The 16,979-nt window shown below is 45.5% G+C and overlaps 1 protein-coding gene across 1 annotated transcript in view; it reads right to left on the reverse strand.

Annotated features, from left to right (window-relative positions):
• The window catches only part of CYFIP1 (cytoplasmic FMR1 interacting protein 1), a 94,130-nt gene extending 79,304 nt beyond the window's left edge, over positions 1-14,826 (reverse strand). The window contains exon 1 of the mRNA XM_060017031.1: positions 14,715-14,826. The gene's annotated coding sequence lies outside the window, so the exon portion shown is untranslated. The remainder of the gene's footprint in view (positions 1-14,714) is intronic.
• Positions 14,827-16,979: the final 2,153 nt, after the last annotated feature.

The raw sequence follows: 16,979 nt of genomic DNA on the forward strand, positions 1-16,979 counted from the left end.
TTTGAAACCTCAGTTTAAAATTTTTACCATATCAACTTTTTTCAGCCTTTTGCCTTTGGAATTCCCTCTTTCACTTATAAATGTACCAAGTAGGAAGAACTGTGCCAGCCCCACCCAAGTAGGAAGAACTGTGCCAGCCCCAACCAGGGAAGGGCGCAGTTTCTAATGCACAGCTCCCGCCTGAGCAAACTGCTGACCCTCTGTCAGAAGTCAAACAATCGCCCATCTGAGAAACAGTTCTGAGGCAGCACGTAATCTCAAAGAATTAACTTAAAAGTAATATTGAGATCCATAAAAAGTTCAGCAACTGATTGATGTTAGGAATTTTTTTGTTGGACCTCAGATGCATAATAGTTCCTAGACCCTGGCCCGTTCTCACCTTGTTATGTTAAAATGATGCCATAAAGACAGGTGAACCACCTGTCCACAACAAAAGCCAGGGTCCTGCCTGTGATGTACAGCAAATTCCACCTGGGCATCAGTCCCCTGCCTTCTTTTGTACAAGCTGCACCTCATTTATGCATATTCTCAAAAAGGCACTTTTAAAATTCAGTCTTTATAAAAAGGATATTATGCTATCAATATACGTAATTGCCTGACTCACTTTTTTCACTGCTATTACTAAGAGGCATCCACACACTGTCACATGCTGCTCTGAAGTACTGTTTTGACAGATGCATACTATTCCACTGAGCGAATGAACCAGTCTGTGCGCTGTCTCCTGAAGCTCCCTATAACGGGGTGTTTCTTATTGTAAACTGTGAGGAAAATTCTTGCACATTAATATGTGCAATGGATTCTCTAGGACAGGGATTAGCAAACATTTTCTATAAAGGGCCAGGGTTGGTCATTGTTCTGTGGGTATGTAAGAGAATATCCTTATCCTTAGGAAATACACACAGGCACTGGGGGATGAAGAGCCTCAAATTGATGTAAAAGAGTTTTGTCGTGTGTTCTTTGTATTATTTTTATTTTTGCAATTTTTGTAAGGTTGAAATTATTTAAAAAGAGTAAAAAATGGAATATCTCTCTGAAAACTTTTTGTGAACATAAGGGAAAGGGAACAAAAAACGTTGAAAACAGATGCGTCTGTGACTGCAGGTGTTTCGGTGAGCCTCACTGCTGTGACGCAGGGCAGGTTACACACCTGCGTCCACCACAGAGTGAAACGCATCTTTCCGATCAGATCAACTGCCTTGGAAATCCCTGTTGTCTGCCCAGAGTCCTGCACTCCTAAAGAAAGCTTCTGACAGACCTATCGGAGATCTGGGCCAGGGACCACGTGTCCTCAGGCAAATCAGCCCTCAGCAGTGATCATTTGCGTTCTATAATCAAATGCTTCAGACCACTGCAGAATGGTGGGCTTTGTTTAAAATATATATACACTCCAAATGTTTAGCTTCAATTACTTAATAATTTTACACTTCCCAGATTTTTAGGATCTGAAGAAAGCAGTACACAAAATAGCGAGAGGTCTTTAAAAACGCAAAACCATTTCCACCTCTGGCCCAGAAAAAAGCAGCAAAACTCCAAGAGCATTCATGTTTTTAAGTAGAACTCCTCTCTCTTGGAGACATGTACTGAAAGAAGTGTTTGTTAACGACTCAGGTGAGACAGTGCCCCTGGGACTTGCTTCACAACAGCACAGTGTGGGCAGGGGTTACAGGTGAGCCCAGACCACTGTTGAGGGTTCATATACTATTCAATATTTTCCGTGCCTCTGCACATTAAGGAATTGCCCACAACGAACAGTTTAATATACATACATGTGAGATTTCAGGTTTCAGGCTGAGCTAAAATGTGTAATCACTGCCTTGTCAGTGATTGGGGGTTAGGCAGCAGCTAGTAGCTCTGCCTGCAGCCACCGGGCCCTAAGGCCACCTATTTAAAGTTCCTTCCTGAATAGTTCTAATTGTCTACATCTTTCCCCCCCCCCCCCCCGTGGTAATTAAAAAGTCATCAAGAGGTAAGAGTTTTTGCAAACAAACATTTTCAGGCTACTACAGAACTGATAGGGTGAGTACACGCATACCTCAGCAATACTGCAGGTTCAGTTACAGACCATCACAATAAAGCAAATAAAGGTTTTTGGTTTCCCAGACCATATAAAGTTATGTTTACACTATACTGTAGTCTATTAAGTGTGCAATAGCATTATTTCTTAAAAACAAGGTACAGGGCTTCCCTGGTGGCACAGTGGTTGAGAGTCCGCCTGCCAATGCAGGGGACACGGGTTCGTGCCCCGGACCGGGAAGATCCCACATGCCGTGGAGCAGCTAGGCCCGTGAGCCATGGCCACTGAGCCTGCGCGTGTGCTCCGCAATGGGAGAGGCCACAACAGTGAGAGGCCCGCGTACCGCAAAAAAAAAAAAAAACAATGTACAGACTTGGTCTAAATAACAGTGGCGAATACACAAAAGTGCTTAATAACTACCAGCTAGTGTTTTTATTATCATTCTCTACTATGTGATTGATTCACGCTGCTGCTGCCCCAAATGTCCCATATCCCTTTTGCCACCATTCAAACTCTGCCATGCTTTTAGGTAAATAGTAGAATATTTTTATTTAACATTGTGCACAAGAAATTCAAGACTGTATTTTTGACACTGGTATTTGTCAAGACTGGAAATTCACTGTATTTTAGTATTGCTTTTGAGTTGGAAATAATGTGTGATAGCAGAGACGACAGGCCAAGAGTCCCATAGGAATGTCAACCAGGAGTATTTGATGACAATACTGGAGGGAAAACAATAAGGGTGCTAGAAATGTGTTTTGAAAAGCATGCCATTGTGGTAATGTAAAAGCGGCTCAGAATTACTTGGCATCGAGAGACTAAATAATGGCTATCAACTCTTCAAAAAACAAATACAATGTGCATACCTTAATTAAAAACTGTTGTTGCTAAAAAATGCTAACCATCACCTGAGCCTGCAGCAAGTCATAGTAACATCAAAGATCACTGACCATAGATCACCATACCAAATATAAAAATAATTTAAAAGTTTAAAATATTGCAAGAATTACCAACATGTGACACAAAGACATGAAGTTAGCAAATGCTGAAGGAAAAACGGCACCAACAGACTTGCTTGATGTAGGGTTACCACAAACTTGCAATTTGTAAAAAATGTACTATCTGTGAAGTGCAAGAAAGCAAAGATCAATTAAATGATGTCTGCCTGTGCTTTATTCAGAGTACCATAAAATCCTGAAAGTGGGCTCCTGCTGCCCAGCACCCCAGGGGCATGAGCTGGCTGTAACTGAAACGGACAATCACCAGAGATCGGCGCAAATGCTCTCTCACACCTTGTCCTGACTTGGTGGAGCTGAGTGCCGTGGGCACCTGCATGTTTAATGCCCGGCCCACACACACCCCTTGATTCTGAGGTTGGAGTCTCTGGCCCACACTTTGAGAAAACGTTTTAGGGCAGTAGTCTCCGACACAGGGTGGACCATATAATCCTTTGAAGCGATAGAAGAAAACGCTGGAGTGTCTGTATTTCTGCCTCACGAGGACGAGGAACTAAGCCTCCCTGATAGCTACACATCTTCTCCCGCCTCCTTGCCAGGTCCTCAAGGAGCAGCAAGAACCAATGGCTCACAGGCACCTCATCACTGTAACTAAATGAACTGCTAGGGGCTGAATTGCGTCCCCCTTCCAGGTCCCAACTCTTAGTACCTCAGACTGACTACATTTGGAGATGTACAGAGGTAATTAGTAAAATGAGGTCACAGGGTGGGTCCTAATCCAATGTGACTGGTGCCCTTTACCAGAAGGGGAGATCAGGACACACACAGGCACAGAAGGAAGACCATGTGAAGACACAGTGGGAAAGTGGCCATCTACACGCCAAGGACAGAGGCCTCAGAAAGAACCAACGCTGCTGACACCCTGATCTTGGACTTCCAGCCTCCAGAACCGCAAGGAAATAAATATCCACTGTTTAAGCCCCTCAGTCTGTGGTACCTTGATGCAGGAGCCCTAGCTAACATACAAACCTTTCAAAAGGGTTCGTTCCTGCAAAGATGCCAGGCACGCAGAAAGGCAGGAGGACCTGCGGCCCCAGGCAAGCGCAGGCCCACTACAGTTCACCAGCCTGGCCCCAAGCGTGTGGCATGGGGAGTTCTACAACTGGCACAAGGCCGCCACAACCAACCGGCAAATTCAGGGCTGCCTCCCGCATCTTTTCAAGCTCTCTAGCTATTACAGACTGTGCGCACTTCATGCCTTATCCAGCGCGTACGGACAGAGACACCCACCAGGGCACACGCAAGGAGACCTTTTAGGGATGAAGTGAGCAGTCGACAATGACTGGGCCCTGAAATGCTGCGATTCCCAAAATCACCTCTGCCCTTGTGTGTGTGTGTGTGTGTGTGTGTGTGTGTGTGTGTATGTGAGGACGGGGTGGGGGGGGGGTAGCTAACAAAGAAGCAGATAAAAGATGAAAGGAGAAATACTTGTAAGTGTACATAATTAACTTCTTCAAGCAACCTGAGGCGCTCGGAAGCTGGGAAGCACCAGCTCGGGCTGCCGCTGGGACCGTGGTGCGTTGGGTGGGCGCTGCCCTCCCCCACCCCTTCCTGGGAGCTGCTGGCTGAGGGGACAGAAGGGGCAGAAGGCCGGGAAAAGGCAGGGAACCGGCCGGCTGTAAGGCCCGGAGAGGCGTGCAGGAGTGTGAAGGCGGCCTGGCCCGACCGCGGCTAGGGGACCTGGGATGGACGGCGACGCGCGTCTCCCCAGCGGCCGGAAGCTGGGCCCTCGGGGAGAGCCGGGGGGTGGGGTGGGGGGGACTGTCCAGCGGGCTGCACGCCCCCAGTCGCTGTAAAGCCAATCACAGGCTGCGGAGGCACAGAGTTCCCTAAACACGCCCGCGCAAAACACAACGGGGGCTAACTGCCGAAATGCACCCGACCTTCAGGAAAAGGGAGAACTCGAGCCTTTCACGCTCGGAGTCCGCAGGAAGGGCACGCACGGCTGTGTCTCCGCACGACGCGCCGAGCCCCACAGCGCCGCAGCACCCGGGCTGCCTCTGCCCCAGTCTGGGGGGACCCCTAGGCTGAGTCACACCCCAGAGGCCCTATAATACAGCACATTTTCCCTCCTGCCTTGACCTCAAGGCAGAATCAAGACAACTGAGAGTTCCAGGAGCTTCTCAAGAGCCCTTCCAGAGTCAACACAGAATTGCAGGGCAGAAAGTCACATCTTCCATGGCAGCTGCCCCAGACCTCGGCCATCCTGGCAGAGGCTTCCCGGAGTGAACTAACTCTGCTGTATCCACCTCTGGTCTACCTGGGGCCATCTGTGGCCACTGAGAGGGTCACAGCCTCTCAGTGCTTGTGTGCAAGGTCTGGCAGTGACATGTGGAAGGATGTGTTCCCTCTTCCTGGTGGAGGGAGGGTAGGCAGTGTTGATTCTTCCCTGGCTCAGCTGGCAGTTCCAGAGGGCAGGGATCCCCCCCAAATCCCTTTCCACCCTTTGCATGGGGCTTACCTTGAAGCCAATCTTTGTTGGAGGAGGCAACTACCTAAAATGCAAATTAAAATACAAAAGAAAAACTACCCCCTATGATGATTAATTCTATGTGTCACCTTGACTATGCTATGGTATAATCCAGTTTTTGGTCAAACATTAGTCTAGATGTTGCTGTGCAGGTATTTCTTAGGTGTGATTTACATTTAAATGGGCACACTCTGAGTAAAGCCAATGACCTTCCATAGTGTGGGTGGGCCTCTTCCAAACAGTTGAAGACCTTAAGAGAAAAAACCGAGGTCCTCTTTGGATTTGAATTCTGCCCCCAGAGGGCCTTTGGACTCAAGCTGCAACATCAACTCTTCCTGGGTCTCAGCCTGCCTACTCTGAATTCAGAATTGCCAGCCTCCATGGTCACGTGAGCCAATTCCTTAAAATAAATCTCTCTCTATATATAAACATACCCTATTGGTTCTGTTTCTCTGGAGAATTCTGACTAATACACACACCCCCACCTTAATCAAAGCAAAGGAAGAAACCCAACTTGCATGTTCAAAACCCTTATCAGTGTGGTCTCCAGGGCAGGAGCAAAACTTTACTCTCCAGAATCTGTGAAATTATCGTGCACGTGCACAGGTCTGCTTGATTTAACACACTTAGTTATTCCATGACCCCTGGGGACAGACAACCCCAATCAGTCAAGAGTCCAGGTGGTTTTAAAGCTCATTGGTTTTATGCAGACTGGTCCTTCCAAGCAGCATTTGTGGAAAAAGACGAAAATTCTTTCAAATGGAACAGCTTGAGTAGGTCAAGCTTTAGATAGGGATTTAAATATAATGCAAATCCTCATCACCACTTCTGACTTGGGGCGGTGTGGTTCTTCAGAGCAAAGTGTACCTTCTCCTGTGAGTATCTTCAAGGATGAATCATCGCCCACCCTCCCCCTGCCACCCCAGTCCTGGCCAGGACAACACAGGCACAAGGCATGGCATGCTAGCTCTGAACGTAAAATTCTGGCTGTCAAATCAGGTTCCAAGATGAAACTCACTGCTCTCTAGGCATTGGTTTTTCTCTCCTGTGGAACAAAACTCCCCCGAGAGAGTGAAGAACAGGGCCTGACAACCTTGGCGAGTGAAGTATCTGAGATATAAATACAAATCACAAATATGCTTGTTTCAAAAGTCACAGTAGCTATCACTGTCCATTTGTCTTATTCACAACTAAAAAATGTGAAAGCCACAGTTCAAGGCCTGTGATTTCTGTCCCCACAGCCTTGTGTGGAGGTGAGGCAGTCATGAAGTTGGATGGGGGCACAGCCAGGTAAATGAATGCTCAACGAGCTTCTGCTGAAGAGCACAAGTGCACACCAGGCTCAGACCAACACAAAGGTAAAAAACACATCCCTATGTTCCTGAGACCATGTTCTGAGAGGGCTTTAACACAGTAAGTTCATATAAATGCAAATCTTATCCCTGGAGTGCTCTGAAATCTTATTAGATAGCCTGAATTCAGGCCAGAGTTGCCATGTTTAAGCCCCATTCATGGTGCTATGTTCTCTACTGGCTCCTACAGAGTGTAAGCTCTGTCCCTAAGCCCCTCACTTATAGCCAAAGGGTCTCCAGATATAAAAAGAACAAATAACAAAATGGCAAATGTAAATCCTACCATATAAGTTATCTGCATTATGTGTAAATGGAATAGACAATCAAAAGGCAGACACTGATAGAATGGATTAAAAAAACATGCTGTGAGACAAATTTTAAATTCAAAGATACAGGGAGGGTGAAACGAAAAGGATGGGAAAAAATATAACGTGCAAAGAGAAACCAAAAGTGGCCAGAAGTAGCTATACTAATATTAGATAAATATTAGACAAAATAGACTTGAAAACAAAAATTGTCACTAGAAACATTATGACAAAATGGTCACTCCACCAGTGAGATGTAACAACTATTAACATATTCACCTGATGAAACAACCTCAGAATACATGAAACCACAGAGAACATGATCTTATATGTAGAAAATCCTAAAAAACCACAAAAAAACCTGTTACAGCTAATAAATGAATTAAGCAAAGCTGCAGGATACAAAAGCAACACATAAAAATCAGCTGCACTTCTATACATTAGCAATGAATATTCCAAAAAGAATATTAAGAAAACAATTCCATTTACAATAGCATCAAAAAGAAAAAAAAACTTAAGCATAAATTTAGGAACTTCCCTGGTGGTCCAGTGGTAAAGAATCTGCCTTCCAAAGCAGGGGACACGGTTTCGAGCCCTGGTTGATCCCACATGCCGCGGGGCAACTAAGCCTGGGCGCCACAACTATTGAGCTCGCGGGCCTCGACGAGAGAGCCCATGTGCTGCAAACTACAGAGCCCAGGGTCTCCGGAGCCCGTGAGCCGCAACTAGAGAAAGAAAACCCACACGCCACAATGAAGACCCGACGCAACCAAAAAAAAGAATAAATTTAACCAAGTAGGTGAATGATTCATACACTAAAAATTACAAAACACAGACTTCCCTGGTGGTCCAGTGGTTAAGACTCTGCGCTCCCAATGCAGGGGGCCTGAGTTCGATCCCTGGTCAGGGAACTAGGTCCCGCATGCATGCCGCAACGAAGATCTGCATGCTGCAAATAAGACCCGGCGCAGCCAAAATAAATAAATAAAATAAATAAATTTTAAAAATCACAAAACACTGCTGAAAGAAATTAAAGACACAAACAGAAAGATATTCCATGTTCATGAACTGGAAGACTTAATATTATTAAGATGACAATATAGGGAATTCCCTGGCAGTCCAGTGGTTAGGACTCCACACTCTCACTGCCATGGGCCTGGGTTTGATCCCTAGTCAGGGGACTAAGATCCTGCAAGCCACATGGGGCAGCCAAAAAAAAAAAAAAGAAAGAAAGAAAATTTACAATATAATCCAAAGCCATCTACTGAGTCAATGTAACCCCCTTCAAAATTCCAAAAGCATTTTTTGCAAAAATAGAAAAACCCACCTTGATTAACATGGAATCTCAAAAGACCCAGAATAGCAAAAACAATCTTGAAAAAGAAAAACAAAGCTGGAGGTCTCACATTTACTGATTTCAAAACTTACTATAAAGCTACAGTAATCAAAATAGTGTGGTACTGGCATAAAGACTGACACATTGACCAATAAAACAATAAAGAGCCCAGAAATAAACCCTTGTATATATGGTCAAATGATTTTCAACAAGGGTGTCAAGACATTCACTGAAGAAAGGACAGTCTTTTTAACAAATGGTGCTGGGAAAACTGGATATCCACATGCAAAAGAATTAAATTGGACCATCACCTTATACTATATATGCAAAATTAACTCAAATTAACCAAAAAGCTAACCAGAAGAGCTAAAATTATAAAACTCTTAGAAGAAAACATATGAGAAAATCTTCATGACACTGGATTTGGCAATGATTTCTTGGATACGACACCAAAAGCACTAGCAACAAAAGAAAAAGTAGATAAACTGGACATGAAAATTAAAAACCTTTGTGCACCCAAGGACAAGAGAATGAAAAGATAACCCACAGAATGGGAGAAAATATTTGCAAATCATATATCTGATAAGGGATTGTTATCCAAAATATATAAAGAATTCCTACAACTCAACACTAAAAAAAACAAACAACATGATTAAAAAATGGACAAAGGATTTGAATAGACATTTCTGTAAAGAAGATACACAAATGGCAAATAAGTACATGAAGAGATGATTGACACCATTAAGCATTAGGGAAATGCAAATCAAAACCAGAATGAGATACTATTTCACACCCATTAGGGTGGTTATTATTAAAAAAAAAAAAAAAACACCAGAAAATAACAAGTGTTGGTGGTGAGGATGTGAAAAAACTGGAACGCTTGTGCATTGTTGGTACACATAAAGGCTGGCGAAGCTGCTATGGAAAACAGTATGACAACTGCTCAAAGAAATTAAACATTGAATTACCATGTTCATAGCAATGCTTAATTGGTGTCTGGAATAGTCATGTTCATAGACAGGAAGTAGAATGGTTGCTACCAAGAGCTGGAGGAATAAGGGAATGGGGAGTTAGTGTTTAAGTGGGTGCAGACGCAGACATAGAAAACAAACTTATGGTTACCAAAGGGGAAGTGGGGGGAGGGATAAATTGGGAATTTGAGATTAACAGATACTATTATATATAAAATAGATTAACAAGGACCTACTGTATAACACAGGGAACTATATTCAATATCTTATAATAACCTATAATGGAAAAGATCTGAAAAAGAACAGATATGTGTGTATGTATGTATATGTATGTGTATATATGTGTGTATATATACAAAACGGAATCACTTTGCTGTACACCTGAAATGTACATCAACCATACTTCAAGAAAATAAAGAAATAAATAAATGCAGAGGTTCAGTTTTGGATGAAGAAAAAGTTTAGGGGATGGATAGTGGTAATGGCTGTACAACTTAATGCTACTAAACTGTACACTTAAAATGGTTAAAATGGTAAATTTTGGGTTATTTTATTATAGTAAAAAAAATCAGGCAAGATGATTTCCCTAATTTATTTTTGAATCATTTTTTTCAGATATTCCAGTTTATTTTCCCCTTCATATAAATTTTAGAGTCAGTTTGTCTTTTATCTATAAAAACATCCTCCTGGGCTTCCCTGGTGGCGCAAGTGGTTGGGAGTTCGCCTGCCGATGCAGGGGACACGGGTTCGTGCCCCGGTCCGGAGGATCCCACATGCCGCGGAGCGGCTGGGCCCGTGAGCCATGGCCGCTGGGCCTGCGCGTCCGGAGCCTGTGCTCCGCAACGGGAGAGGCCACAACACTGAGAGGCCCACATACCACACACACACACACAAAAAAATCCTCCTGAGACTTCTAATAAACAAAAATATCTTATGACCCAGCAAGAACACTTCTAGATTTCTATCCAAAAGACATTATAACATATGCCCACGTAAAGACTTGTACATGAGTCTTCATAGCAGCAGTTATTCATAACAGGCAAAAAATGGATCTAATGAATGGTTAAACAAAACGTGATATATCCACACAATGGAATACAATGCAACAAAAAGGAATGAAATGCTGGTACATACTAGAACAGGGATAAACTCCAAAAACATTATGCTAAGTGAAGGAAGCCACACATAAAGCCCACAAATTGTACACTTTCGTTTATGTTAAATGTCCAGAAATGGCAAATCTATAAAAGAAAGCAAATTAGTGATTAGCTGGAATAGGGCCTACGAATGGGGATTAACTGTGAAAAGTCATGAGCGATCTTTACTGGGGTGAGATCCGTATGTTCCAAAACTGGGTTATGGTGCTGCTGCCCAACTCCGTAAATCTACTAAAAATCACTGCCCACTTGAAGTAGGTAAATTTTATAGTATGTACATTATACATCAATAAAGTTAAAATATTTTTTTGCTGCAGTATTTGATTGGAATTGTGTTAAATCTATAGATCAATTTGGAGAGAACTGACATCTTTACTATGTTGAGTGTTCCAACCCATGACCACAATGTGCCTCTCCATTTATTTACATGATCTTTGTTTCATTCATCAGCATTTTGTAGTTTTCAGCATATAGATCCTGCATGTGGTTTATTAAATTTATATGTAAGTATTTGATTTTTTGAAGCTGCTGAAAATGGTATTTTTTAAAATTTCACTAATTGCACATTGCTTGTATATAGAATAAGACTGACTTACATGTGTTGACTGCATTTCGTGACCTTGTTAAACTTCACCTACTAGTTCTAATAGTTTTTTCATAGATTCCTTGGATTTTCTATGTAGATACCATCTGCAAAAAGGGACAATTTTATTTTCTCTTTCCAATCTGCCTTTTATTTATTTTTCTGACCTTACTGCCCTGGCTAAAATAAAGTTTTTAAATTACATAGCTGTGGTTAACCCATGCTATACTTATTTTGGTTGCAAAAACAATGAGTAGCTAGGACTGGTTAGTTATATAAAAGCTTTAGAAAACATAGCACGAATAGTAACAGCCCCTTCTACAGTACATTTCCTATATATATTACACCTCATTTGATCTTCATCACAACCTAATAGGTGCTTTTCCCATGATACCAAAGAAGAAAAATGGTCGAAGGTAGTCCAAGCAACATACCCACCGGGGCTCAGGTGAACACATAGCAGACATCAACAACAGTCAAAGCAGTGGATTTGCCAAGACCCAACTTGATCACACCTGCCAAAATGTATCTTTCTTCCCACTGGCTAGTGGGCAACCCCAGGCACTGACTGAGCTGACCCCTCTATAAACCGGTGCTAGTGAAACGCAGATCAAAAGCCAGGACACAGACTGTCACACAGACTGAGGGAACACCGGCCCACCTGGGAGTGGAGGCAGGTGCTCCTGGAGTGGTACCTGAGCAAGCACAGTGCCTTCAAAAAATCGCAGGTAAGTGATTCAATAGGTGTGTGAGGGTCAGGTCCTAGGGTCTAACATTTTGCAGAAGGCATTACTGACAGCTTCTTTCTAATTTCTTTTTTTTTTGCGGTACGCGGGCCTCTCACTGTTGTGGCCTCTCCCGTTGCGGAGCACAGGCTCCGGATGCGCAGGCTCAGCGGCCATGGCTCACGGGCCCAGCCGCTCCGCAGCATGTGGGATCTTCCCAGACCGGGGCACGAAGCCGTGTCCCCTGCATCGGCAGGCGGACTCTCAACCACTGCGCCACCAAGGAAGCCCGTGCTTCTTTCTAACTTTTAACTTATGAGTGTGCAGTCAGACGGCTGGATTCAAAGTCTGGCTCTGCCACTTACCAGGCATGTAACTTTAGGCACATACTTCACCTCTTGGTCAGTTTCCTCATCCATAAAGTGGGAGTAATAATTGCACCCACCTCTGAGGGTCGTGAGAATAATTAGTATGTAGAGCACTCAGGAGTTAGCAAACTACAGCCCATGGTCTGCTTCTACAAGCAAAGTCCTACTGGGGCACAGCCATACTCATTCATTACAGACTGTGCCGACTTCTGCTGCAACAGTGCAACTGGGGAGGCTGTGACAGAGACCACACGGCCTGCAAAGTTGTAAGTAGTCACTATCTGGACCTTTACAGGAAAAGTAGCCCTGGCTTAGAACGATGCTGGAGCAAAGTAAGTACTCAAGGAATGTTAGCTATTATTTAGACCCTAATTTACTTCCAGAACGATAAACTTGAGTATATACATAAAGATATACACACAAGCATTGACTATGGGGGTGACAAACGTAAAATAACAATGTCAATTAACAGGTGGTTGATTAAATAAATTGTAATGCAGCTACACTATATACAGCCATTAAAAGGAATGAAGGCTATCCATGTGTATATATACTGTATGTGCGAACATGTTAAGATTTCCAACATCTTTAAATAATCCGAGATCATTAAGTGAAAAGGTATGATGCTACATGCAGTCTCTCATTATGTTACAAAAAGAACACACACAAACAAAACCTATGTGTATGCACAGAAAAGGCCAAGATAGAAGTACTGAGGGAATTTCACTTTTAGTATATGTAGCTGAGTACTGTTTGAATTTTTTAATAAGCTCAAGTTCTGTAATTTTTCTCATGACTCAAAAGTGTTATTTGAATGGCTCAGGTTGTACCCTAGTGGTACAAGTTCTAAACTTTAATGTCTTTACCCCAGGGACAAACTAGAGTATGGATGAATCGCAAACGCATTATGCTAAGTGAACTAACCAGACTCAAAAACTACATATGACATTCTGGAAAAAGCAAAACTGTAGGAATGGAGAACAGATCAGGGGTCAGGAGTTGGGAATGGGGGTGCCTACAAAGGGACAGGAAGAAGGAGTTCAGCGGGGTGATAAAACTGTTCTGTATCTTGACTGTGGTGGAAGTCACACTACACTAAGCATTTGTTAAAACTCACTGAACTGTACCCCACAAAGTTAATCTTACTATGTGTAAACTTAAAAATAAATTTAAGTAAACACACATACAAAACAAAAACACTTGGGGGGTAACTCTTCTTTGGGCGACCTATGAGCACACAAATGTATGTATTAATACAGGAAATGTCTGCCACCACATTTCCCTGGTTCGCCTCTGGCACAGAGATGATGCCGCTGCGCGAAGGCAGCGTTGGCACCACCTTCCTAACTGAATTCCCACAAACGCAAACCTGCCGTGGCCCTGAATGTTTTCTTCGAGCTCCGTGCGCGTAGATCTGCGCTTTACTCGGAAAACCTCGAAGGGCCTTCAGGGAGAAGGGACGGCAGGCACCGGCGCGCACCGTCACAGGCCGGCGCCCCAGCCGAGCGGCCCGGGCAGGATCTTCCAGCACGAGCCCAGAGCCGCTGCAGCCGCTGGTGAGCTGTCAAGAACAGCAACCTGAGCTAGGCAAGGGGAATCACTGCTGATTCAATCACGGATCATTGACGGAATCACGTCGATAACGGCCAAGAAATACCACCCGGCTCACCAGCTTCGGCCAAGCACTGTGCGGCGAGGCGCACAGCACCCTCCTCTCCTGTAAAGGGAAACTCCCAGGTCTCCCACAGAAGCGCAGACCGTCCAACACGGGGCTTCATAAGCAACGCTATCCTGCCGTTCAGACCTGACACTAGAGTGGACGTGGTCCGGACACCTCTCTCGGCTTAGAAAACGCTCCTTAAGCCCCATTGCCAAATTACTCTTCCGCCCTTTTCTCCCGCCCACCAAGCGCTGAGAATTAGGAGCACGCATTTCAGGCTTGAAATAGACAATTTAGTCTGGCTATACTGAACCGCGCTGCCCAAGTAACAATCTCGGCTCCTTAACAAAGCCCCAAACTCCTCTCTCCAAGAATCTGCAAAATGGTCTCGCTCGGCCAGAGTCTCCCTCCTTCCCTCAGACAGGGGCACAAAGCACGACCTCAGCGTAAACCGCCTGCTCCTTGCTTTCCAACAATAACTGGAAAACCCCAATGTACCCCGTCCCCACTGGAGTTTCGCCACGTGCCGGGGGCGCTGGGGCAGGGGTCCGCGACTCCCGGGCCGGAGCGCGGTGGCCAGGGCCATCCTGGGAGGCGGCGCAGCCGGGGAGGCCGCGCGGCCGAGGTCCAAGTCCCGGCCGCTCGCGGGGCCCCGGCCCGGCACCGCCGCCTTCCAGCTCCCTCCCGGCCGGGTTTCGAGCGAGGTCCCGATCCCACCTGGGCGGCGGGGTGGGGCGGAAGCGGCAGCGTTCCTCACCTTGGTCCGCGGCGGCGGCTCTGGGGTCCCGGGCGGGCCCTGGGAGTCTCCCGGCCGAATGAGTCACCGAGGCGGGTCGGGAATGCTCCAGGAAACACCCGGCCTCCTCCCCTTCCTCCCGGGGCGGGGGCTCTCCCGGCTCGGCCCCTTCCTCCCAGCGCTCCTCCCTCCGCGCTCCTTCTCCAGCCTAGTCCATCCGCTCCTCCATGCCTAGCTCCCTCCCCCGACTCCGCAGTCCGGCAGTATGCCGGGCCGCGCTCCTCTCCGGCCGCAGAAAATGCTCCCCAGGGAGAGAGCCTCCAGGGCCACCTGCCGACTTCGGCGACCTCAGCTCTACCTGGGACCACGGGGGCGGTGGGAGGGGGGGCGCTTCCCCGTGGAAGCTGCCCGCTTTGGGCCGTAAAAAGAGCGGGGGGTGCGCACCCTGTCCCGGGGCTCCACAGGGTCAGGGCGGCGGGTGAGATGAGCTGCAGAAAGGACTTGGGGGGCCACCCAGGCGGACTGGCCTGGCGCCCCACAGCCAGGGAGGAGGTGCGCACACCTGCGCTCCGCGGGCTGGAGACGGGTGCGACTGGGACACGCCGCCGGAACCGAGCCAGCTGGGAGAAAATGACCCGGTATGGCCCCTGCAGTGATCGCATCTCCCCTCTGAGCCGGGGGCAAGGGCGTGCGCAGGCTTGTGGGAATGGCTGACAAGAAGTCCTGACGAACTAGCCCCAAAACACAATCTTGAGAGGCCAAATAACACGTCTTATGGAATCGCCGAGTGGAGTGAGCTTGTCACAAACAAGCTTAGGAGAAAAATTTCCCTAAACTACACTCTCCCCGCCCCCCGCCGAGTTGTAAGGGAGAGCAATAAAGATGGGCAGCGGGTACTGAAAATCACAAGAAGTTTGATTACGTCCTGGCTGTCCCCCAGATGATTCAAAAAGTTGCAGAAAATGGATCCTGACTAAACCAGAATCTATCAGTTGTCTAAATATTCAGAGACCACTTTTTCTAGAAGCTCCTGGAGGTCCCTCACACTCCTGCAAAACATGGGTTTTGAGTGACTTTCTGGTTCCCAGCCAGCCCACACATTTTCAATCAACAGAAATATTGCATCTCTCTGCCCAGGGCTGAGTCTCAAAGTTAGATTCCGAAGGGTTGGGGTTTTTTGTTTATTTTTGTTTGTTTTCCTGGTTTTTTTATACTGTAGGTGAAGTGCTGAAATACAAATTCAAGGTATATTATGATAATTTTTAAATATCATAATTCCTAGAGCAATTAATAAAAATAAGCAATTAAAAAATATCCGGGCTTCCCTGGTGGCGCAGTGGTTAAGAATCCGCCTGCCAATACAGGGGACACAGGTTCGAGCCCTGAGCCGGGAAGATCCCACATGCTGTGGAGCAACTAAGCCCATGCACCACAACTACTCAGCCTGCGCTCTAGAGCCTTTGAGCCACAGATACTGAAGCCCACGCGCCTAGAGCCCACCGCAAGAGAACAAGAGAAGCCACCGCAGTGAAAAGCTTGCGCAGTGTAACGAAGAGTAGCCCCCACTCGGGGCAACTAGAAAAAGCCCATGGACAAGCAAGCAAGACCCAACACAGCCAAAAAAAAAAAAAAAAATCCAAGAGAGGAAATAAAATGGAATGCTAAGATATAAATCTGAAGAAAGCAGCAAAGGAGGAGCAAAAAGCACACAGGACAAACAGTAATGAAAAGCAAGCTGTTAGGCTTAAATCCAACCATATTAGTAATTACATTAAATGTAAATGAACTAAACACTCCAAAGAAATTGTCACATTGGATAAAAACAAAACCTAAATATAAGGCTGTTTAAAAGAGACATACTTTAAATATAAGGACACGAAGTGGTTGAAATTTTAAAAGATGAAAAAACATCTACCATGCCTATGCCAATCATGAGAAAGTTGGTGTGACTATATTAATATCAAAGTAGATCTCAAGGGACTTCCCTGGAGGTCCAGTGGCTAAGACTCTGCACTCCCAGTGCAGGGGGGCGGGTTTGATCCCTAGTCAGGGAAGTAGATCCCACATGCCACAACTAAGAGTTCACATGCCACAACTAAAGATCCCGCATGCCACAAGGAAAATCCCGTGAGCCGCAACTGAGACACGGTGCAGCCAAATAAATAAATAAATGAATAAATAAATAAATATTCAAAGTAGACCTCAAGACAAGGAGTGTGACCAGAAATTAAAAGGGACATTTGGTAAACATAAATGGGTCAATTAATTCAGAAAAAAGTGACAATT

This window comes from Delphinus delphis, chromosome 7 (genome assembly GCF_949987515.2).
Source record: "Delphinus delphis chromosome 7, mDelDel1.2, whole genome shotgun sequence".
In the NCBI taxonomy this organism is placed as follows: Eukaryota; Metazoa; Chordata; class Mammalia; order Artiodactyla; family Delphinidae; genus Delphinus; species Delphinus delphis.